Here is a 24,575-nt window from a genome sequence, read left to right as displayed (position 1 = left end):
CATGAGAGGGGCTGCACTTTTGTTTTTGCAGACATCCTGGGATTGGGGACAGAGAGGGGGAAGCCAAACAGACTTTTCTTTGAGCATGTAGCCCCTAAGTAGCCATATCTCTGGGATGGACAAGAGAGCGTCACACACCAAGAGAAGGGTTCCGACATGTTGAGAGTGAGCAGAATGGTGCATTCTGGGCTAGCTAAATGCCACACTTTACAGGAAGTCGTCTCTGGGCAGGAGTAGACCTGGTAGCCCATCAGCTAGTACTCGCTGCATTCACAGAGGCACAAACCGAGCATACAAGTGGCAACCCTGGCACCCACACTGTGGAAATGTGGATTTTCCTGGTCAGTTATGTCCCCTATCTTGGACCCCAACGGTTCTATATGCATGTTACAAGTACATGTATGTTCCCTCCAGTTCCAGTTTCTAAGACGCAAACATATGTGTGTCTACCGTCGACATGTTCTCTGTCAGATCCGCCATCGATGGGCTGGATATTCGATTTCTAGGTATGAAAGGTCACCGACTTTATATGGCTAAGTTACTCCATTTTTACAGTTCAGGCAAGTAGGCCCGATTCTGTCCTCAAAGCCTTTCCCTGCTCTCAGCCTCTGACAGCTTCAGCTTGAGCTCGCATCTGTATCCATGAACTTTGTCCTACTCCCTGTGCAGCTAACGGTGCCTGCATCGGCCAGTTTTCGCCTGCCTGCCAAGAAGCTGTATTTCACCTTCGAATTATCTATTTTGCTCTTCAGCCGATGCATTCCTGTCTAGTGATTTAGGTAAACATTTCCTTTAGCTCACAAGCAAAAGGACTCAGCCTTTCCGTCCTCCTGCAAGTGATTCATAGCCCTGCTGCCATGGAAAGTTTTCTGCCCCTCGCATCTCATATAGACACTTAGACGCTTGTACACGCACACACAGTTAGTATAGAATAGATTCTGTCCGAGAGTCCTTCCTTGTGGATAACATAGTTCTCCAAACATAGGATGGTAGATATGATTTGGGATTAGGTTGACTTGACCCCTCAGACTTCTCGTCTCCACATGTAGAGCTAAATGTCAAGTCCCCTTCACCCCCTAGTTGCACGTCAATTACACGTCATACTGCTGCGCGCGCATCTATGCCAAGTATTATCTTATAGATCCACCTATGCCTGATAATCCTAACCAATCATGTTTCTTTTATTCCTTATTACGCCTAGTTTCGATTACGTACCTGTTTTGTCACTTTTCTTATCAAATGTTACGCCTTCTACATTCGTTTCATTGTAATGTACTTATTATAAAAATACATGTCTGTCAATAAATTATTGTACTTCACTTCCTGAACCCTCGTGGTGACGGAACCTGAAGGCCGCGACTCGAGTCGGCCATTTTGAATGGAATAAAGCCCATTTAGAAAACCTCTTATACCACGGATTCTGCCTCTTGTTATTTTGAGCTATTTTACTTTATTTTAAGATTCCGTATGAAATTCAGTCCGGTATTTTATTTACCACATAATGGCGCCCGAATAGGGACACTTTCTCATCTCACGCGCCGGCGGTGCGTTGCAGGCCCGGTCTCCTGCCACAGCTGGACGGACCATAAACGCGTACCAGCAGGATTTCCTGTAAGCTCCCTCCGGTCAAGCGGGGGCGACTGAGGCTGCGATCAACCCAGACGAGGCGGTGAGAAGTGCGAAGTATCCCGACCAGAGCCTAGCTGAGAGAGCAAGATCCGAGGTATACAGAGGCCCACCAGGTTTTCCGAAATCCCGATGTCCAGAGGGTCCGCGGTCCGCAGTCATCGAGTCCTGTCCATTCTCTGAGGCCTTCCGTTTCAAGGAGCTACTCGGTGAGTACCATCGCCGGGGAGGCGTGTTGACGCGCACATAGGTTGTGCCGGTCAAGACGGATTTGGGTACACAAATCCGGTCTGCACTGTTTAGCAGTGTATATGTACTGTTTAGCAGTATATCAAGTATTCCGAAGTATTCAGTTATTGTCAAGAATTCAGCGTGGTGATTAGTTAGGCAGACTGTCATCATTGTCGGTCATTTTTAAAATGTTTAATGTTTAATGTTTAAAGTATTCAGAGATGTCTTGCATATTGTGGTATGAATGATTGTTCATTGTTCACCGTTCATTATTGTGTTTTTTCATATTAAGTAAATTCAAGAGTAAGTATCAGATCAGTTGTAAATATGCCGCTCTTCTCGAAGTTAAGACAGATTACTACCAGAAAAGGGGTGCTTGAAGAAGCAGTTCCTATTCCTCCTAGGGACACTCCAGGGCATTTTATGTACCATAAACATGGCTTAGATGCCATATTGTTTCTTGATCTATGGGTAGATTATACCAAGGGATTACCGGAAAGTCAAAGGTGGCCCATAGCGGGAACCTGGGATGCAGAGTGCATCATGAAAGTGGAGGAAGAGTTATGGAAAAGAAAGGTCAGACAGTCACAGAAAGACGCTGTTGAGTTATGGCGTAAAGAATCTCATAGACGAACAGAAAAAGCACGTAGACAAGAAGAGAGGAGTAAAGAAAGTTCAAATAAAGTTCAAGAAAATCTATTAATTGAGGAAGGTATCCGAGTGAAATCAGAACAAGTACATAGACAAAGAAATGCTCTTATGAATGGTATGTATCCCCTACTAGCCGAAGGATTACCTAAGGCTGCTCCAGAGATACCAAAAGACTTGCCACCCCCATTATTTCCAATTAAGGTACATCCAAAAGGGCATCCCAGAACCGCAGAAGATGTCTTTCTTTCCTCATATCTAGACGACGCAGCTCCCGAGTATGCTAACGCCGCACCACATAGACCGTCTGGCGGAGGGGTTCAACGTCAGGATCAGGTACCTGTCCCCGTGCAACAGCAAGTTCCGACACAAGCGTCGGCAAGCACATCTGTTTCCGCATCTGTCTCCGCAGTCAACTCTACAGAGGTATCGACACCCATAGTTGCTGTGTCACGTTCAACGAACCCATTCACACCCGACGCCCCAGATAGGGCCACGGGAGGTGCTAGCAGTACTTTTACACCACCTAGAATAAATAAACTTGTCTTTCAAGAGTCAGCACATTCACGTACACCTAAATTCGTAAGTGAACGTACGCTTAAGGAACTCCTTGTTAATTGTAGATATGACCCCGTGGTCGGTAAAGAGGACGAAATGGTCCTGGCATCATTACGTATCAGACGAGCCGCAGAGTATTTAGCAAGGTTACCAGGAATGACTACGCATCTAGATAACATATATCATTTTGTTCAAACAGGACGAGATCCAGGCTGTATTAACAGAGCTATGGAATTCCAGAAAGTAGAGATACAGGGGGAACTGTTACGTTTCCTCATAAACTGTGTGATCAGAAATCAAGACCGCCCGGGGGTAGACCCGAATGCAATGCTTATTCTTACAAGATGGAGTCAGAATATATCAGAAGGGAGACACGATAAGCAAAATTGTATAATAGCCATGTGCCGAAAAATCCGTAAAGAAATAGAGCGTATTCATGAAGAGAGATTGGGAACAGACGAGTTTGAGCAAGATGAAGTGTTCGAATCAGGGAATTCCGCAAGACAGTCAGAGACCATAGCCTATGTAGGCAGAGGAAGATCCTGTGAAAATACTAGATGTTTTTCTGATCCAATACACTCTGTATACCCAAATAACAGCAGAACGTATCCAACGCCTGTAATAAATCTGAAGTCTCCTGAACATTCGTTTCAAGCCACAGATAAAATACTACGAGAACGAAGGGGTTACCACCTCCTCGATTCCATGGATGAGCAAGAATTAGCCAGATCAGCCGTTCACTGGATTGTTAGCCCTGAAAAATACGGTGATGAGACCGTAGCACACACGTTTCTCAACCTCAGTACAGATGAACAACGTTTAGCTGGAATCTATATGATTCAGCAACTCCTTATATTATATAAAAGCCGACATGCTGACCCTGGTCCTTTACCTGATATATTAACGGAACTACTCACGTACAGATGGAGAGGTTCTAGTAACAAGCTAATTAAAGAGATATTAGTGTCACGTAAACAGTATGTCCTTTTTGTAAATCCAGATTCTCTCTCCCTGCCCCGCAGAGAAAGAGCACCGTACTATATGGATAGACAAAATCCTTTACGAGAAGTGCACCCAATAAAAGGCGAAGACAATGAGTTTCACCGTGTATTTGTTTACACACCCATATCAAAAATAGAATTATTAGAAATGAAGAAAGTAGTACCTAGTCATGACAAAGACCCAGCGGGTTTCCACCGAGAAATTAAAGACATGTTACTGATGGGAGAGTACACCTTTTCTGATATTATGACGATATTAAAGGTGCTTTTGCCTGCTGGCATTTATGAAAAACTGAAAGAAAAAGAGTGGGAAGTAGGAGACCAAAAGATAGACTGGACAGCATTAGCAGAGGAAGAAAGGAGCCGAACTGCAGGTTCGGGGCTCGGGGATAGAGTTAAACTGTTACCAGGTTTACTAGTACAGGTACTGCCACGTTTATTAACTACAAAAAAGGAAGATTGGGGTGCAATCACAGCCTGTAAACAAAAGCAAGATGAAGACACAAGCGATTATTATGCTCGATTTGAAAAATGTTTTGGTATAAATAGTGGTATAAAAGCAAGTAGTGACTCATATCCACATCTATTTGTGACAAAATTAGTGGAAAATGCATTGCCCCCAGTGAAGAATAGAATATTGAAATTCGAGAGTACCTGGCAAAGTAACACTCCGTCGCAAATGCTACAAATGTTACAGTATCATCACAATAGGATTAGGGATGAACAAGAACACGAGCATAGACGCATGAAGGATACAAAAATGAAAATGCTAGTTTCTCAGACAGTACCAGCAGATGGCCACAAAAAGGGTGTGACACATTCTGGTGATTCTGCAGTTCCTGTAAAAGGAACCTGCAATTACTGTAAGCAACTAGGCCATTATGTACATGATTGTCCAGTCCTGAAACGTAATATAGCTACAGGTATTACAAAAGAGAGACCACGATTAGTTAGACAAGATCAGAATGAACAAGGAGCTATGCAGCAACAGTCCATGCCAGCCTCACAGCAACCCATACAGTTTGTGCCAGCTGCACCACCGTTGCCTGCTACTGCCACACAAACAACAACACGACAAATGTATCAGACTGCACAGTATGAATACCCTGAATATCAGCATTACGCATGAACCAGCCTAGAGAGGGAAGTTGACTTACCGCTCATCGAGATTCCTGTAGATCAAGAAGGACCTTATGTACATAGTGAATTATTAGGTCAAAATAGAAAATTCTTACTCGATACAGGGGCAAGTCGAACAACCATAAAACGTAGTGAAGTTCCAGGGGCACCCCTCTCAGGCTCTCAAAATGTTTCCCTTGGTTTTTCAGGAAAACCTATTGTTAATGAAGTATCACAGCCTCTACCACTTACGATAGGACCTTTGACACGAACTACAGATTTATTGCTTACTAAATCATGCCCAGAAAATCTGTTAGGAATTAAAACTCTGAAAGCACTAGGAGCCATAATATGTTGTTCTCCGGAAGGAGTAAGGTTGTTTTTGCGTGATTTTAAAGGTCACTATGTGTCTAGAGACATGGATCCCCGACTACAGACTTTACCAGTACATCTATGGGCACAAGGCCCTACGGATGTTGGCTGCATGAACATTACACCCTATCGAGTCACATTGAAAGCAGGAGTGGTACTACCACGAATGCGACAATACAAGTTACCGCATGATGCTGTAGTGGCTTTGTTGAAAATCATTGATGAGCTAATTGCCCAGGGAGTAGTTATAGAAACAGACTCCAATGTATGTAATTCACCGATAATTCCGATTCTTAAACGAACTGATCCTACTGCCCCACCAGTGTACCGATTGGTTATTGATTTGCGTGAACTAAACAAGTGTATTGTACCTCAATTTCCTGTGGTCCCTGATATATCATCATTATTGACAGCAATTGATTCCGAAGCAACATTCTTTACTGTAATCGATCTCAAGAATGCCTTTTTCAGCGTCCCAATAGATCCGGAAAGCCAATACTTGTTCGGATTCAGTTTAAATGGGCGCAGCTTTAAATTCTCACGCGCTCCCCAAGGATTTACAGAAAGCCCCAGCATCTACAGCCAAGCACTGAAACGAGAACTTGACAGTATCCACATGCCAGACAATACAGCACTGCTTCAATATGTCGATGATCTGCTGATCACCGCAAGAAGCGAGCCAGAATGTGAAAAAGCTTCTCTGACAGTTTTACATTTTCTAGCCGACAAGGGGCACAAGGTGTCTCCTTCTAAGCTGCAATTCTGTGTCCAGCGAGTTATTTATCTTGGTCACTCGCTGTCCAAGGAGGGAAGGCAGCTTACACCAGATCGCATCCAGTTAATTGCTAACATGTCAATACCCCAGACACAAAAGGAGGTGCGAGCTTTCATAGGCCTCACTTCATATTGTAGGCAGTGGATCCCTCAGTACGCATTTCTAGCAAAACCACTCATTCAGTTAACCACACAGGAGGCAGCCACATCGACTGTTCTCCCTTGGACTCAGGAACATACACAAGCTTTTGAAAGCCTAAAGAAAGCTTTATGTCAAGCACCTGTTTTAGCAACACCATGTTATAGCAAACATTTTACACTCTTTGTTACAGAACGCGAAGGTACTGCCTTGTCAGTACTCACTCAGGATCAAGCAGGATCACGCAAGCCATGTGCTTATTTTTCCAGTACATTAGATCCCGTAGCTCAGGCTTTGCCTGCATGCCTGAAATCAGTGGCAGCGACAGCTTTAGCAATCAGACAAAGCGATGCCATAGTATTAGGACACCCATTGACAGTACAAGTACCACATGCAGTAGAGGTTCTTGTGAACCGAACACAAACACAACACTTGACCATAGCAAGACTTACCGGTTATGAACTGACATTGTTTCAACCACACATAGAGATCCGACGGTGTAATACATTGAATCCTGCTACACTATTACCTGTAATCGGAACAGACCCACTAGCTCATGATTGTGTTGAAATCATTGAAATAAAGACGAAACCCAGACAAGACTTGACAGACGTTCCATTGTTAGATCCAGACCTGACGTTGTATGTAGACGGATCGTGCATGAGAACAAGTACAGGAGATTTAGTGGCCGCGTATGCAGTCACAACAGACACTGAAGTTATTGAGACACATTGTATAGATACTCTGTCAGCCCAAGCAGCAGAACTTATTGCTCTAACGCAAGCCTGTATTCAAGCCACAAATAAGAAAGTTAATGTATACACTGACTCACGTTATGCATTCGGAGTTGTACACGACTTCGGCATGCTGTGGCGAGAGAGAGGTTATTTAACGTCCCATGGTGCCCACATTCAGCACGGACCCCTCATTCATGCTTTGTTAGACGCAATACATCTACCCACTGCTATATCGATTATGAAATGTAAAGCACACACGAAGGTTACTGATACCGTTTCTCAAGGCAATGATTTAGCTGACAGAACAGCTAAACAGACTGCTCAGAAACGCACATTAGACATGACAAAGCCAATAGTTCAGACACCAACACAGTGTATGACAATTAAGGATCCCGCACTTGATGTAATTGACATACAGACACATGCCACAGCAGAAGAAATAAAGAAGTGGACTGAACTAGGAGGGATCCAGACAGATCAAGGATGGATGACGAAGGAGAAATCTGTATGGTTTCTCCCTGATTCCATGGTTCAAGCCATTATAGCTACAGTTCACAGTCCAGCACATTTAGGAGAGAAGGCTATGCTAGACAGCATTCAGCACATTTGGTCCAACAAACATTTACGAGCAGCAGCTAAACAAAAAGTTCGTACCTGTATGATATGTTGTCAGTTTAATCCAGGAAAGAGTGTTCCCGTAGAGCAGGGTGGATTTCAGCCTCCTGACCATCCTTTTGAAGTTCTCCAGATGGATTATATTCAGATGGAACGTTGTCGAGGATTCAAATATGTTCTTGTAGTTGTTTGCGCTCTCTCCCGTTGGACAGAGGCGTATCCCGTATCAGATTACACGGCCCCGACTACTGCCAAGCAGCTAGTTCGAGAATTCTTCCCACGGTACGGTTTACCACGTGTTGTATATTCAGATAACGGCCAGCCTTTCTCATCCGAATTAATGAAACATGTCTCACTTTTGTTGGGATATCAGTGGAAATTCCACTGTGTCCGACACCCCGAGGCAGCAGGTCTCGTGGAACGACATAATCAACTTTTAAAAATCAGATTGTCTAAAATATGTCAGGAAAAGGGTGTGGACTGGATAGTAGCCTTACCAGTTGCGCTATTTTACATGAGGATGGTAGCACACTCTCGAACAGGGTTATCCCCTTATGAGGTGATCTTTGGTAGACCACCGAATATGTGGGGGACGCCTATACCCCGTAAAATAACTGATGTTGACTGTAATATGCTGACAGATTACCTGGCTTCCTTGATGTCTGCACTACAATCTTGTCGTTCACAGGTAGTCGCAGCTTTTCCCGACAACACCGAGGTGAAACCTCATGATGTAATTCCCGGTGATTATGTTCTCATCAGAAATTTTGATCGGAAAACCCAACTGGAGCCAAGGTGGAGGCTTCCTAAGTTGGTCCTGCTAACGACCAGAACAGCTGTGAAGATCGAAGGGAGGAAAGGATGGGTGCATTCCAACCATATAAAGAAATTTCATGGACTTCCTCCTGACACAAACAGTACTTCCCGTGTGTCTTCCCCCATTGACTCAAAGCTACCTTTGGCTGAGGCCAGTAGCACCGAACTCTATAAGCAGAAACTCAGGTCCAGATCTAAACTGTCGGACGATTTGATTGTTTAAGTCCTCTCCAAGGTGAAGCGGTTGAATCTGTCCCGACATGTACCCCTTAGGTCTGAATCATGTAGAGTCCAGAATCATTATGAAACGACATGTTTATTGTAAATCACTGCGTAGCCACTGTATTGTGACTTTATTAATTTTGTTTTTCTTGAGTTTTTTAATAGTTACTGCAAGTATATTGTTGCATATGTATTATCCTGTTTCTAAACGTGCTTTCAATATAACTGGAGAACATTCTTTTAGTGACCTACCCCCACACGAGTTGTCCTATAGACTTGCGCTGCGCAATAACACATTCATTAGCATGTTACATCATTCCCATCAGACTAGTAATGCCACCAATTGTTGGGTGTGTGGCCGACTTCCTCCCTATCAGAATAACAAAGGAGTTCTGCCTTTCTTTCCACACCCGTTCACACACAATGGCTCCTGTGGAGCATGGTTTAGTTTATTAAATTCCATAGACCCAGACACAGCAGTTTATCAACAACACTGGATATGGGGAAATCTGAATCTAGTTTTATTCAAAGTCTGTCACCCTAATAAGGAGGGTCACCCCAGTAGAACAGGAACTGATTTAGAAAATGAAGTGTATAAATTAGGTAATTTTACGCCTAATCTTATGATTTTGAAAGTCAAATCCGAAGTTGAACTAATTCTGCCCACTATGTCAGTATTTCCAGTTAAGGGTGAATTATGTGTAAGAAAAGTTGGTTCCATACATATGGGCCATAGCCAATGCGTTACTACCATAGAATATAGTGATCAAGGTAAATCTTCATTTAGAGCTTCTCGCCATTCTTACTTTATATGTGGTCAGACGGCATATATGCGTCTGCCTCTAGATTGGGATGGTACCTGTTACATAGCATTCCTTTTGCCACCTGTTTTCCTAGCTCCCCCTGATTATTATCGAAATGTTCATTTAGTACACAATAGAGAGCGGAGAGATCTCCCAGTTGTCGATTATACTGAGACAGCATGGGACAAATATGTAGATTTCAATAAAGGTATCTTTCCCTATATAGGTACTATATCAAATAGTAAGCTGATACGCAGACTCACCAAGACTCTTGAAGCTGTAGTAAACGAGACTATAGCCGCCCTAGGCAATCTGACAGAGGAACAATCAGTGATGAGAATTGTTGTTCTCCAGAATCGTCTTGTCCTTGACGTCATCCTGGCCGATAGGGGCGGAGCTTGCAGGGTCATCGGATCCAGCTGCTGCATATTCATACCAGAAAATTCGCCATCTGTATATAAAGCTATAACACGCCTTCATAAGATTGTAAGCCAGATACACGAAAATCCAGGCACTTGGACGTGGTCCGGGTGGTTTTGGAGTGTGATATCAGCCTGGGGATGGAGAGTTCTATCCTTCCTAGGTATTGGCCTTCTTATGCTCTTCAGTTGTTGTTTATGCCTGCAATGTGGACCAGCGATTTGTGGTCTGTGTGCCACATCATGCATTCCATATCACAGTTCTCGTTCAAAATGCCGGAAGAAGAAGGAAGAAGAAATGATGCTCCATGAGCAAATCGATGGATTGATGAAGATTGATATCTCTTGAAGGGCAAGTAGGGGACAAGGAGGGAATGTGGAAATGTGGATTTTCCTGGTCAGTTATGTCCCCTATCTTGGACCCCAACGGTTCTATATGCATGTTACAAGTACATGTATGTTCCCTCCAGTTCCAGTTTCTAAGACGCAAACATATGTGTGTCTACCGTCGACATGTTCTCTGTCAGATCCGCCATCGATGGGCTGGATATTCGATTTCTAGGTATGAAAGGTCACCGACTTTATATGGCTAAGTTACTCCATTTTTACAGTTCAGGCAAGTAGGCCCGATTCTGTCCTCAAAGCCTTTCCCTGCTCTCAGCCTCTGACAGCTTCAGCTTGAGCTCGCATCTGTATCCATGAACTTTGTCCTACTCCCTGTGCAGCTAACGGTGCCTGCATCGGCCAGTTTTCGCCTGCCTGCCAAGAAGCTGTATTTCACCTTCGAATTATCTATTTTGCTCTTCAGCCGATGCATTCCTGTCTAGTGATTTAGGTAAACATTTCCTTTAGCTCACAAGCAAAAGGACTCAGCCTTTCCGTCCTCCTGCAAGTGATTCATAGCCCTGCTGCCATGGAAAGTTTTCTGCCCCTCGCATCTCATATAGACACTTAGACGCTTGTACACGCACACACAGTTAGTATAGAATAGATTCTGTCCGAGAGTCCTTCCTTGTGGATAACATAGTTCTCCAAACATAGGATGGTAGATATGATTTGGGATTAGGTTGACTTGACCCCTCAGACTTCTCGTCTCCACATGTAGAGCTAAATGTCAAGTCCCCTTCACCCCCTAGTTGCACGTCAATTACACGTCATACTGCTGCGCGCGCATCTATGCCAAGTATTATCTTATAGATCCACCTATGCCTGATAATCCTAACCAATCATGTTTCTTTTATTCCTTATTACGCCTAGTTTCGATTACGTACCTGTTTTGTCACTTTTCTTATCAAATGTTACGCCTTCTACATTCGTTTCATTGTAATGTACTTATTATAAAAATACATGTCTGTCAATAAATTATTGTACTTCACTTCCTGAACCCTCGTGGTGACGGAACCTGAAGGCCGCGACTCGAGTCGGCCATTTTGAATGGAATAAAGCCCATTTAGAAAACCTCTTATACCACGGATTCTGCCTCTTGTTATTTTGAGCTATTTTACTTTATTTTAAGATTCCGTATGAAATTCAGTCCGGTATTTTATTTACCACAACACCTTAGGTCACGTCTGTACTGGAGAGTGAAACGAAGGAGGACTGCCCTGCTGTTCCTTGGACCCAGCAAAAAGAGGCTGCACCTAAGACTGGACTGCATCTGCTGCTCCTGCTAGCAAAGACAGGAGTGTGCTTGTGGTGCCCTGCTTGAGGAAAAGTCAGCCCGAACCCCAGACAGAAGAAGATACTCCAACAGTCTGTTGGCTGACTTCTTGTTACATTTTCAGGGCTACAAAAGCTAAAGAAGCCTGCCTTGGTGAGCTTGTAGTGAAGAATGCCTGATCGCCACTGTGCAGCCTGGGAGGCCAAGTCCCAACCCTCAAAAGTTGCACTCAAGTCTGCTGGAAATGAGAGTCCAAGTGTAGTTTAGTTGCCCAGCAAGGGAGATACCACCAGTTAAAGGGGACCGCTGGTTTTGCTGGAAACGGAGACCAGTAGACCAATGGCAATTGGTTTTTGGCAGGACTTCACCCAGACTTCAAGGGAGATCGAACCCTGTGGCCAAAGACACCACACCATGTTCATGGACCGGGGCGTTGCCCCAGGAAGAACCTAGTCAACAGTCCAGCATCCTTGGGGATCTTCAGCATTCTGTATCCCATGCATCAGGACCACTCCATTAAAGTCTAAGGAGGTTTGCCTACAGAGCCTGGAACTGGACTAGAGACTGCTTTGAGTGCGAGGTAACTGGACCTTCAACTAGAACTTGTTGATCCCTGTAACTAGCTTCCTGCTGGAGTTGGTCACCCCAAGAGTGTTGAAGTAGTTGTTTACAACTTGATAAAAGTTTGTAAAGTTTGCCACTACTTCATTCCATTACAATGATTTATTATGCAGTAAAAAGCTGTTATTTACTGTTCCTCTAAACAATCTCCAAAACCCTCTGGGGGATTTTTGTCTTTGGGTTGTCTATTTAAAGATCAAAAATACGACCTATTTTTATAAATTAATGCTGGATTTTGATTGTGATGCGTTTTCTTCTTATTCAACTGCTTTGGTGCTTCTTTCTGCTTTACACGTGTTCCTTTGATAAAGCCAGGCTGCTCAAAGCCACAGATACCCAGGATTGAGCTAAGGTTTTTCAAACGCACCTGACGTGCCCCAATATGGGTTTGTGAGTTTATTGCACGGTGAGGTCGCACAACCACACAATTTAATAAACCACTTTCCTCCTACACTTAATTTGTTGTTTTACTGTAGTTCGCCCATATTGTAAATGTCTCTTACAACCAGTCCTTGTACATAAGGGAATGTGTACAATCACTGAATGTATTAAGATGTGCCTTACTTTGTTAAAACACCAGATATTGTGATAGTTTTATAGAATGTCTGACAAATTCACAATGGCTTTGTTTTAAATGCAGTTGCTTAGATCTCTTTGTGTCTTCAGTAGTGACTGCTACGAGTAATTGATTTTCTTTATTTCTGTACTAAAGGGTGACCCCTACTGAGGGATGTTAAGTTTTTCTATTTTTAACTGGATTGTTTTAGTTAATATTGTACTTGCATTGTTAAGTGTAATTGTCTCTTACTTCTTTCTAACATTTCAGAGGCTTGTAATTAAGAAGCAATAAGTGTATTTAACTTGGCTTACTCCTATGTCATCACAACACATGCTATATAAGAAGGGATGCACATGGGACATCAGCAGTGGCGGCTGGTGAGATTTGAAAGTGAAGAGGCGTTAAATAATTATTGTACTGCACTGCAGCGAGCGAGCATAGCGAGCGAGCCTGAACAACCTACGGAAGGGTTCGGGGTATTCCCCCCCCCCGAAAATTTTTTGAAAAAAGAATGGCCATATGATGCATTTACAAGCTGATGTGAGCAAGACGTTTCATAAAGAATTGTGAAAGTGTATTTATGACATCAATAAAGAGATTTCATATGATAATAACGTAAGTTCCTGTTGTTTCTGAGCTCAGTACTGCCCTGCAGCAGTCATTTTGTACATACACTCCAATTCATAAGAAACCAGCTTAATAATCTATGTAATATTTCAACCCACAGAAGCAAGATAAAATGAGCCTTTTAGAAATCCAAACTGTATACAGTGTGCATACACAAATTACAAACAGGTTTTGAGGGTCCTACAAAGCTAATAGTCCAAAGAAATTTGTAAATTTGTAATGGGACATCATGACTGGTGCTTGGTGCTTGACAGGTCTTACATACAAGCTGAAGAACAGCAGGTGTTCCTGTACAATCAACAACTCGATATAATTGTGCAGATTTTTCACTTATTTAAAAAAATAAAATATAAGGCTGTGCTCCTTTCAGCACTCCTACCAAGGCAGATCTTAAGGTGCACTCATGTAGCTGATCGCCGACCATGGTTCCCAGTGCCACCATCCCTACTCCTTACCTTCGACAGGGACATGAAACAGCGCCTCATGGTCACGGTGTGCTGTAGAATGCAGAGCAGCTCAGGCGCACTGTCAGCCTAGTGCCCTATCAGCCAGTGCAACAAAAATCTGAGTGCAAGAATGATTGTCGCATTTTGAGGAGCTCCAGGCGTAGAAAGTGCTATACTTTCGTAGCGCTGCCAGCTTCCGTGTGAGTATCTGTGTGTCTGTTGCAGCAAGTGAGTTAGAGCAGAGCGTGCAGGGGATGAGAACATTTACTGCCATTGCTTGCTGGTAAAATATTGTAGCTGTCTGGGGGAGAACGTTACACCGTATTTGGAGCCTAAGGTCCTGATTCATGAGAGCGAGTGAGTGGGTACAGTACCCATTATTATAGTGCAATGTGCTGAGCGGTGTGCCTCTTGGCGCTATAGGGTGAAGAGATGAGGAGAGGGCAGGAGCTGACGGGAAGATATTTGGAAAGATTGGGAAAAGGAGATGGCTGAAGGGACTGCGGAAGGTCGGAAATGATTTAGCTAAGTGGTTACACATGTGGGAGGTGGGGTGATGGGGATCTGTGAAAATGAGAGCTCGTACTGCAAAAGGTCACATGGGTTAAGAAATGAACAGAGTAAACTAGGGTAGAAGGTACATCATTGGACAGGCGTGGGGGGGAGTTAGGATATCAGGAAGAATGGTGGGATCAAATGGAATCAATTCAGTAGTTGTGTTGGCATATGAGAGGTGTCTCCGGACAATACGTGTAGCAGTAACTCGACTCAGGAGCAGGGTCTTCCTTAGATACCTAAGTACCTTGTCAATGTGCTGGTCTCAGAAGGGTGCTTGGGCTTTATGACTGAATATCAGATATGACAGCATTTCATTATGTTAATATTGCCACTTGTATCTCCTTTTACTTTCTGTTATATACCGTTTAGTAGCGTCCAAGACTGGGTTAGTGCTAAGTCTCTAAAAGCGCCCACGCTGTCTTATGCTCACTGACTGCTGACTGATCATCTCCCAGCAGCACAAATGTGTTCTGATCAATGTGCTGCTGAGTTTTAATATGAGGGCTCTGCACCTCCCAGTAAAACATCAACAGACTGAATTGCCTTTCTGATGGATGAGAGCGATGTAAAGATTTGTTTCCGGTCAATCAAACCCAGCCGTGGCCGGCATGCTCGCGGGTGTTCGCGGGTGCCGGGTGAAGAGTAAAAATAAAACTTGACCTACCTTACCCCCGCCCCCCCGGATACCGCGCCGCTCCCGCACGGTGTAATGCTGCAGCCGGGTTCCGCGTGTTCCTGCAGGAACAGGAAGCAGCCAGCAGGCAACCTCCCTCCCCTACCCTAAGCCAATCAGCGTTGTGATTGGTGAGGCACAGCGGAAAGCGCCCCAGCCAGGCCATGTTCTCTATGTAGGCTGCATGCAGCAGCCTACATAGAGAAAAAAGGAGAGTGCGCATGACTGGGTTGGCCGACCAAACAGTCAGTACCCACAACAGTGGGCAAGCCACGCACCCCCCTGTCCTCGAGCAGGACCGCCAACCCGCCCGCCTCCAACCAGGCACTTCTGCTTTCTCGCAGTGTGAGAAGCAGAAACATAAAATGGTAGTTTTACCATTTTATGTTCCTGCTCCACGCACTGCGAGAAAGAAGTGGGGCGACACCCCTATGGGGGAGCCTCCACTGGAAATCGGGGACAAACGTCGTCTACAAGGATGTTTGTGTGCTGCAGGGGAAGTTGCAATAGTTGCTACACAGTTCTACTGGGCACAAGGAGGGCCTGATATCCTTTGTGAGAGGTACATGCTTTTCTCTGCCACTTTTGTTGCTTGAAGCAGATGCTGTCAATGCAATACCAGCCTCCGAGAGATTCAACTGTATCTGCCCTAGTTGCGCTTGGCTGACTAAATGGGAGATGTTGATATAGGGTACGCCTTGGGCCTGGTTGCTCACAGAGGGGGCCTACCACTTTTAGGTTCCATAACAAGGTCCTGCCCACTGGCCTCATACCTGCAGTTTGTCTTCAGTGTGAGCACTGAATTCAAGATGAAGGGACTCATGATGGTGAGGGCCGCCACTCTCAGGTGCTATGGCAGGATTGCATGCTTCAGCCTCATGTCTGTAAGGCTTCTCGCTCATGGACTCACACCAGCCACCAAGGCTAAAGAGCGACACCATTGTCACACCTGTAAAGGGTCTCGCTCTCAAGTATACCACCCGCTTCTTTGGAACAGGCTGACCAGCAGTATAGAGGCTTCAGACTCGGTCTCGCTGAGCAGCACTGAGTAGCTCACAAAAAGTACATGGCTCAACTGGACCTCAGGCTCTGGCAATACAAGGCAGGGTTTCAGTTCTGCAGACGGTTCAGCTCCTTCTTCAGCAGGGCTCAGCAGCAAAGACCCCCCCCCCTCTATCCTAGAGGTATAATCACTAACTCTTAACGGAGACAGCAAATATTCTGGTTCTGGCCTTTTAAAACACTGGTGTGCGGAACTTCTTTAAGCGAAAGGTGAACACTGGATATGCTGCAGTGGTAGATTATATACAGTCCACGGGCATTTGATCCAAATCCATCTGTTTATTCAAGTTCATTGTTAGTTATAAACATTTGGGGGAACCAATTGGCTTAAAGTGTGTTTTCCTCTCAATACGCCCCATTTCCATGGCATCTAATCTAAAGCGATGCTGTGGTTCACAGTTTGTATATTTCTTCTGGATGCTCTTTAGTTCAGCAATAAAAAGCATAGAATGTGGGGGTGGGCAGGCAGCCCATTTGCTTTAAAAGAGGGGGGCAGTCTTGGACCCAACTCTGGCCATTCCTTTATTCAGGTGTCCCTTGAGCCGGGTCACATTCCGTCCTGCTGACATAAACTTTGTTTCAGGCCAGTGAAACGAAAGGTCTCCTTTTTCTTTCTTTCTAAGAAGACGTTTCAAGCCAGAATGTTGCATTTGGCTTCACAACGAATTCCATATGGAGGGGAAAACATTGGGTCGTGCCCAGACTTACCTCAGGAGTTTAAAAGGAAGAAGTCAGTGGGGTTCAGCTAAAAAAAGACTGCATCATACCACTATAAGCACCAGTCACAAAGTGTTAGTCACATGCCCATGATAAGAGGATGGTAATCATTCATATATTAAAGAGTACCTTCACACCCATCACCCAAAAAACTCTAGCACTCTGAGGGTGAGCAGCATACTACAATCTCATAGATCACTTGTCAGAAGATTAGTGACAAAAGCCTCTTGCACAAGAAAACAACAAATATGTTACGCCCTAATCACCAGCATATTGGACTACGGGAACACACTTTACACTGGGATCACCAAGCAACTCGCTAGAAGACCACAAATCATGTAGAACTCAGCAACCAGATCCATCCTCAACCTCCTGCACCCAAGTCATGTCATACCACACTTCTGTGAACTCCACTGGTTCCCGATACACAAACACGCTCATTTTAAACTTCTCACACACATTCAAGGCACCACACAACTTAGACCCCTCCAACCCAAACAGTTGAATCTCCTTCCACCAACCACTCCAACACCTCCACTTCACAGCACTCCTAGTCGTGCACTTCCCATGCACAAACAGAAGCAGATCAGGAGGATCGGCATTCTCTTGCATCGTTCCTAGAGCATCGAAGGGCCTCCCACTCCACATCAGATCCTCCTCCTCTCTTCTTGAGTTCTGCAAGAAGCTGATGACCTGGATTTTGAATTAACCGGCCTACCATTGGCAGGGCTAGGCACACACACCTGCTCAGAGCCAGGATACCCTCACGGGTGACAGTCCTCTTTACAGATACACATAACACAATCTGGCTATTTAGCAACATGTTTCTAGTGCCCAACATGGCAGGCTGGCATGTTCCAGACAAGACAATGATGGCCACAGGACTTTCATGTAAGTTCCTTTGGGTTGGTATGGCGTACGGGCATTTTGTTCATGCAGACTGAAAAACTGCCCTATACCCCGAATTGATTTCTGGAGCAGTGCAATGGTTCAATATGCACAACACCAGTGAAACTGTGCACAAAGGAAGTGGGTGTTCTCACAAGACACAATAGTTCAATGGTCTTTCGAGAACACAAACTCTTTGCTGCCATTCTGTAACTGCAAATATAAATATGATGTCTGTAGAAGATATCCCCCCACTAGACATTGGCAATCTGGAACTGGGGGGCAAGAGGCTTTGTCCACTCTGCATATGAATAACTGCACAAAGCCTAATTCAGACCGTGGGCCCCTTTAGGATTTGGTGAGTGTTAGTGGGGGGAGGCGCCTGACTCGGATTGTATTTGGGATATTGGTCAGGCGTGTTGGCTTCGATATTGGGTCTTGCTGAGGAAGGCTGCTTCTGTTGAGGTCAAGGCCTACCACATTTGGTAAAGAACATTTTACTGCTGATCTCCAATTGCCCCTGTGGGCATTGTTGTGGAAGCTTGGATTTTGGAGGAAGCAAATGGCAGTGTTCACTGTGAAGCAGCAGCAGGGGTGGTCTATGACACTGTTGAACTGGCATGCATCAGAAGCACTTAGGGACCTATTTACAAGCCCCATGCGTCACTGGTATATAAATTTTTCCCATATTTAAAGTGAAGCACCGGCAATGCAAGGGGCTTGAAAATAAGCCTCTTAATGTCATGGTTGGGGGCCCACAGCACTCACTACCAACAGTGGTGGAGTAATGTAGGTCACTGAACTTCTTTCAAGACAACAATACAACCGGGCAGCCTCCGCTGTGGAATTACATACCTAGGCCACTAAATTACTAGAGAACCTAGGTAATGCAAAACAGCCTGTCAGGGCTCGGGGACGGAGGAGCTAGTAGAGGCGCAGCGTAAGCATAGGACCGACAAGAAGACTAAGAACTACACCTCCCAGGTCACGGAGGCAAGAACTACAATTCCCAGACTCCTCGTGCAAGTCGCGCGTGGCCTACATAAGCTCCGCCTACCTGTAACACGGGGCTTGTCACTTTGTGTACTTCCGGGTCTCAGACGGAGATCCCTTGGACTTGCCTACATCTAACGAAGCGGGAAGTTCGGCACCGAGACGAACCTCTCCACTTCCAGGAGACTTTGCGGGCGTCCGGCCCGTGTTCACAGCTGCCGCTCTCCAAGCGCGCGGCAAGGAGCTGATAACCCCCGAGACCTTCCGTGGTGAGCGCTGCTCCCATTCCCGGTGTGAAGGGCTGGTGCGTGGTACGCACTCGCCTATCTGGTGGAGACGCGCGCTGCGCATTGCGAGGTTTCACGCGCTTCTCTACCGGACTACAAACAGCTACCCCCCCTTGCATCGCGGTGACGACCGCAAGCTCCCCAACATACCGCGTGAGCGCTGCTCTCTGTTCCCTTCCTCCCAGACCTCTCTTGGACGCACTTACCTACCGAGCCGACTCCCCAAGGACACCCGGGATAAGCCGGTAGTTGCGCCTGCCGAGACACGCTATCCAGACTTCCTGGTGAAGTAACCAAGGAAGGATTCCGTCTTCCCTCACGGCATCAGCAACCCCCGCAGATAAGTGCTATTAACATTTCTACCGTATAGTACTGAACTCTGTAGTGTGTTTATCAACCTGCCAACCTATGAGGAAAGCAAAGACTGGTCAGAGTAAGTGTACAGGCGGGGGGGGGGGGGAGCTCGGAGAAGGGGAGGTAGGTGCAGAGCGCGCGTCTGATGTGTTATGTGCTTCTGTCCCACCTGCAGGGCCTTTGGGGTGGACCTTACCAGAGATTGAGTATCTAGCAAGGACCTCCCGTGCCAGTGCCTGCCAGCAGTAGATTATTTTCGTTTTGGTTCTTTTATCCCCTTTTTCCCTTCCCCCTAGAGGTGTGACATACATGTGGTGTTTCCTGAGCACGCAGGGGTGTCACCCCTGTGGGGAGAGGGTCTATTAGCAATGCATCGTTCCTGCTGTACCCGGCTGACCGGTGAGTCAAGACTCTTCCATCGTGATAGAGTGACAAGCCCACGTACAGCCCGAACGATGGATACTAACACCGTACTTAGTTCGGTGTTAGAAACGTTAACAGCCTTAAGGCTGGAAGTAGACGCCTTTCGCGGAGAGAACATAGAACTCCGTAATGAGATGAGTACAATGAGGAGAGAGGTTGCAGGGATATCTCGTCAGGGGGTTAGCGACAAGCGGGGGTCCCAATACATCAAACCGTGGACGCTACCACCACCCACTCAACAAGGGATGGGAGGAGGAGCGACAGGAGGTGGTGCTAGTCCCTCGACGGTCCAGGTCCTCCATCCCCCACACCTGCCTCTGGCACCTCCCGAACGATATTACGGCGACCCAAAGAAATTTGGCATTTTCCTGGGGCAGTGCAAATTACACTTTCTATGTAAGCCCGAGATCTTCCATAATGAGCAAACCAAGGCCGCATTCGTCATGTCCTATCTGGGTGGGAATGCTGCTAGTTGGTCCTTTCCCCTCATTGAAAGAAACGACCCAATCCTGAGAGATTTCGACAACTTCTGTGACGAGATGCGTAAACTATTTGATAGGAAGGCGCATCTCCTTTCCTTGGACAGGGAATTACTCACCTTAAAGCAAGGAAGTCAAGACTTGCTTACCCACATAACGACATTCAACAGACTTGTGTCCGAAACAGATTGGCCTTCGGAAAAACGGTCCTCACTGTACTACCAAGGATTGAGAAGTGAGCTAAAGGATGTTTTGGCCCAGGTGGTACAGTTGCCCTCAGACTGTGACGAGCTAATCGATCTCACGGTACAGCTCGATCATAGACTCCTAGAGAGGAAGGGAGATAAACAGCGCCCAGAGGTTCGATTCCCAACGCCCCGCTCCCGCATTCCCAACGAGAGCACTACCCCTGGCACAGACGGAAGCGAACCCATGCAGATAGGCGGGATCAGAGGACCTCTTACCCCAGATGAAAGAGAGAAGAGAAGGAAACAACGGCTCTGTCTATATTGTGGGAAGCCTGGTCATTTCATAAAGGAATGTAAAGCAAGAGCCCGGCTTCCGTCCCGAGACAGCAAGGGAGAACAGAAAGTACCTGCGATGGCCTACTCCCCCGATTTACCGGAAAACTAGAATGCCCAAACACGATTCAGACCCCTTGTTTGAGGCCCCAAGAGAAGGAGGTCTGCCATGCGGCGGTCAACACCGTCCAGAACGCTGTTGCCCATATCAACATCTACGTTACCTTGGACGTTCCTGATATCGGCCTGAGATCGGTGCATGCGTTGCTGGACTCTGGAGCAACAGGCAACTTTATCGACCAAACATATGCAAGAGCCATAGGTCTACAAGGTGTGAAGAAGAAAATACCAGAGATGGTCAAGGCGGTGGACGGGTCTGAGCTAACATCAGGGCCCATATGATATCATACTCCTGCAATTCAGATGAGAATCGGAGCCCACCACCAAGAAGCCATCCGCTTTGATTTTATTGACGCACCCCAGTTTACCCTGATATTAGGCATGCCTTGGCTCACGCTCCACGACCCCTTAGTGCAGTGGACCGCAAGGACGGTTACTTTGAACTCTCCCTATTGTAAGGAGCATTGCACCCTAGAAACAGGACAAACACCGCCACACACAATCAACCCCGCGGGGTTCCTGGCCAACAGTGAGGTACCCGCCAGCGTGAATTGTACGACAACTCTACCCAACGTATACCTCAAATACCAAAATGTGTTCAGTGAACAAGAGGCGAACACTCTCCCGCCTCATCGGGAATATGATTGTGTCATTGACATTGAACTGGGAGCCAGCATTCCCTGTAGTCGCATATACGCCCTCACCGAAGCCGAAACGGAATATCTGCAGCAATATCTCAAAACCCTCATGGCCAGTGGATTTATAAGACATTCTACCTCCCCAGCGTCATCTCCTCTTTTTTTTATACCAAAGCGTGAGGGAGGTTTGAGGGCGTGTATCGATTATAGAGCCCTCAACCGCATCACAAAGAAGAACAGATATCCTCTCCCCTTGATCCCGGTCCTGTTAGATCAATTAAAAGGGGCTACGGTGTTCACTAAATTGGACCTCCGGGGAGCGTATCATTTGGTACGAGTGCGGCGGGGGGATGAATGGAAGACGGCCTTCAGAACCAAATTTGGCCTATATGAATATCAGGTGATGCCATTTGGTCTCTGTAACGCCCCCGCAGCCTTCCAGTATTTCATGGATGAGGTGTTGAGAGGCATATTGGACGTCTTTTGTATCGTCTACATTGACGATATTTTAGTGTATTCCACCTCCTTGACGGACCACGTTACTCATGTTTCTGCGGTATTGGAAAGACTCCAACAACATTCTCTCTATGCGAAGCTAGAAAAATGCCTGTTTCATTCCCCAGAAGTGGAGTTTCTGGGGTATGTCATAGGCCCTAAGGGACTCTGTATGGATACTAAGAAGACCTTGGCCATTCGGGAATGGGTGTCGCCGTCTTGTGTAAAGGCCCTGCAAAGCTTCTTGGGGTTTGCAAACTTTTATCGGCGCTTTATTCAAGACTTCTCGAAAATCATTCAGCCCATGACTTTTCTTTTGAAAAAAGGGGCGGCGTTCCACTGGTCTCCTTTAGCAGAAAAGGCCTTTCAAGAGCTCAAACAGTGCTTTGTCAGCGCCCCGGTTTTGCGACATCCGGACGCCTCGCTACCATTCATTCTCGAAACGGATGCCTCGTATTACGCCGTAGGAGGTGTTTTGTCACAACGTCACCCAAGAACCGGACAACTCCATCCAGTCGCATTCTATTCAAAGAAGCTGACTCCGTGCGAAATCAACTATACGATTTCGGACAAGGAGCTGTTGGCCATCAAAAGAGCCTGCGAAGAATGGCGTCATCATCTGTTGGGAGCCAGACACACCGTGGAAATATACACGGACCATCGAAACCTGCTCTTTCTGAAAAGTGCCCGAGCCCTGACACCTCGACAACTCCGATGGTCGCTATTCTTTGCGGACTTTGATTTCGTTATTAAGTACCGGCCCGGCCTCCAGAACGGAAAGGCAGACGCCTTGTCACGACCCCCGGCGGCAGAACCCCTGGCACCCCAAGAAGAAGAAGAACCTCCCGTGATCATGCAAAGGGCGTCCTTTCCACCAGAGACAGTGGCAATACTTTCGTCGCACGACTTCTGTACCGAACTAAAGGAACACTCCTCCTCAGTCGATCCCATTACCTGGATCCAAGACGCCCCCCAACAACGCCATATGAAGGAGGGATACCTGTTCCATGAAAACAAAATCCTGTTGTCTACCAAGAATCTCCAACAACAGGCGTTACATTGGATCCACGACTCCCCCTTGGGGGGACATCCTGGAACACAGAAAACGGGACTGACCCTATCCAGATATTTTTGGTGGGCATCACTAAAGAAGGATGTAGCCGCATATGTGTCCCGATGCTCCATTTGTTCACAAGCTAAGGCACAACACCAAAGACCCAGTGGATTACTGCGACCTATACCCACTCCTCCAGCCCCGTGGCACACCATGTCAGTGGATTTTATAATAGAGATGCCACTCAGTCAGGGGTATGACACCATTCTAGTGGTGATCGACCATTTAACCAAGATGGGGCACTTCTTGGCTCTTACCAAATTACCAAATTCCAGCACCACAGCCATGGTCTTCCTGCAGAACATTGTTAAATTGCACGGAGTACCATCAGTCCTCATCACCGACAGGGGAACCCAATTTACGTCAAAATTTTGGAGACACCTGTGTGACAGCATGAAGATCGATGCCCGTCTCTCTTCCAGCTATCATCCCCAGACTGATGGGAAAACGGAGAGGCTTAACCAGACTCTAGAGAAATACCTTCGGTGCTTCACCCTTCAACATCAGGATGAATGGAGCAGCTTACTGTGGTCCGCCGAGTTTGCATACAATAACACGTCCCATTCCTCCTTAGGATGTTCCCCGTTTTACTGTCTCCAAGGGTTTCATCCCAACATGTTGCCTTTCGCACGTCCTGGAACCTCCTCTCACCCTTCTATACAAGAACATCATGCACACCTCAAACAGACCTTAGACGCAGCCAAAAAACAGTTAAAAGAGGCTCAAGAGCGAGACAAGAAACAGGCAGATAAAAAGAGAAATCCTGAACCAGAATATCAAGTAGGGGACCGGGTATGGCTTAGTACCAAACATTTAAGACTCAAGGGCAGCACCCGCTTACAGCCCAAATACCTAGGCCCATATCTGATTGCCAAAATCATTAATCCTGTCGCAATGAAACTCACACTGCCACCACAGTGGCGAATCCACCCAGTGTTCCACGTCTCCTTACTCAAACCCTGTCACCCCGACACACGGGTTCCGGTCCGCCCTTCAGTCATAGAGGTAGAAGGGGAAGAGGAGTACGAAGTACAGTGTATCCTAGATTCTAAGGTCATCAGGGGACGGGTATACTACTTAGTTGACTGGAAGGGGTACGGCCCAGAGGAGCGGTCATGGGAACCCAAGTCCAATCTCCACTGCCCCTTATTGTTACGGCATTTTCATTCCCGTCACCCTCTGAAGCCAGGCAGGCCGTCGAGACGCCGGACCTGGGGAGGGGGTACTGTCAGGGCTCGGGGACGGAGGAGCTAGTAGAGG

Source organism: Triturus cristatus, chromosome 11 (genome assembly GCF_964204655.1).
Source record: "Triturus cristatus chromosome 11, aTriCri1.1, whole genome shotgun sequence".
Lineage (NCBI taxonomy): Eukaryota > Metazoa > Chordata > Amphibia > Caudata > Salamandridae > Triturus > Triturus cristatus.
This window is presented reverse-complemented; position numbering follows the sequence as displayed.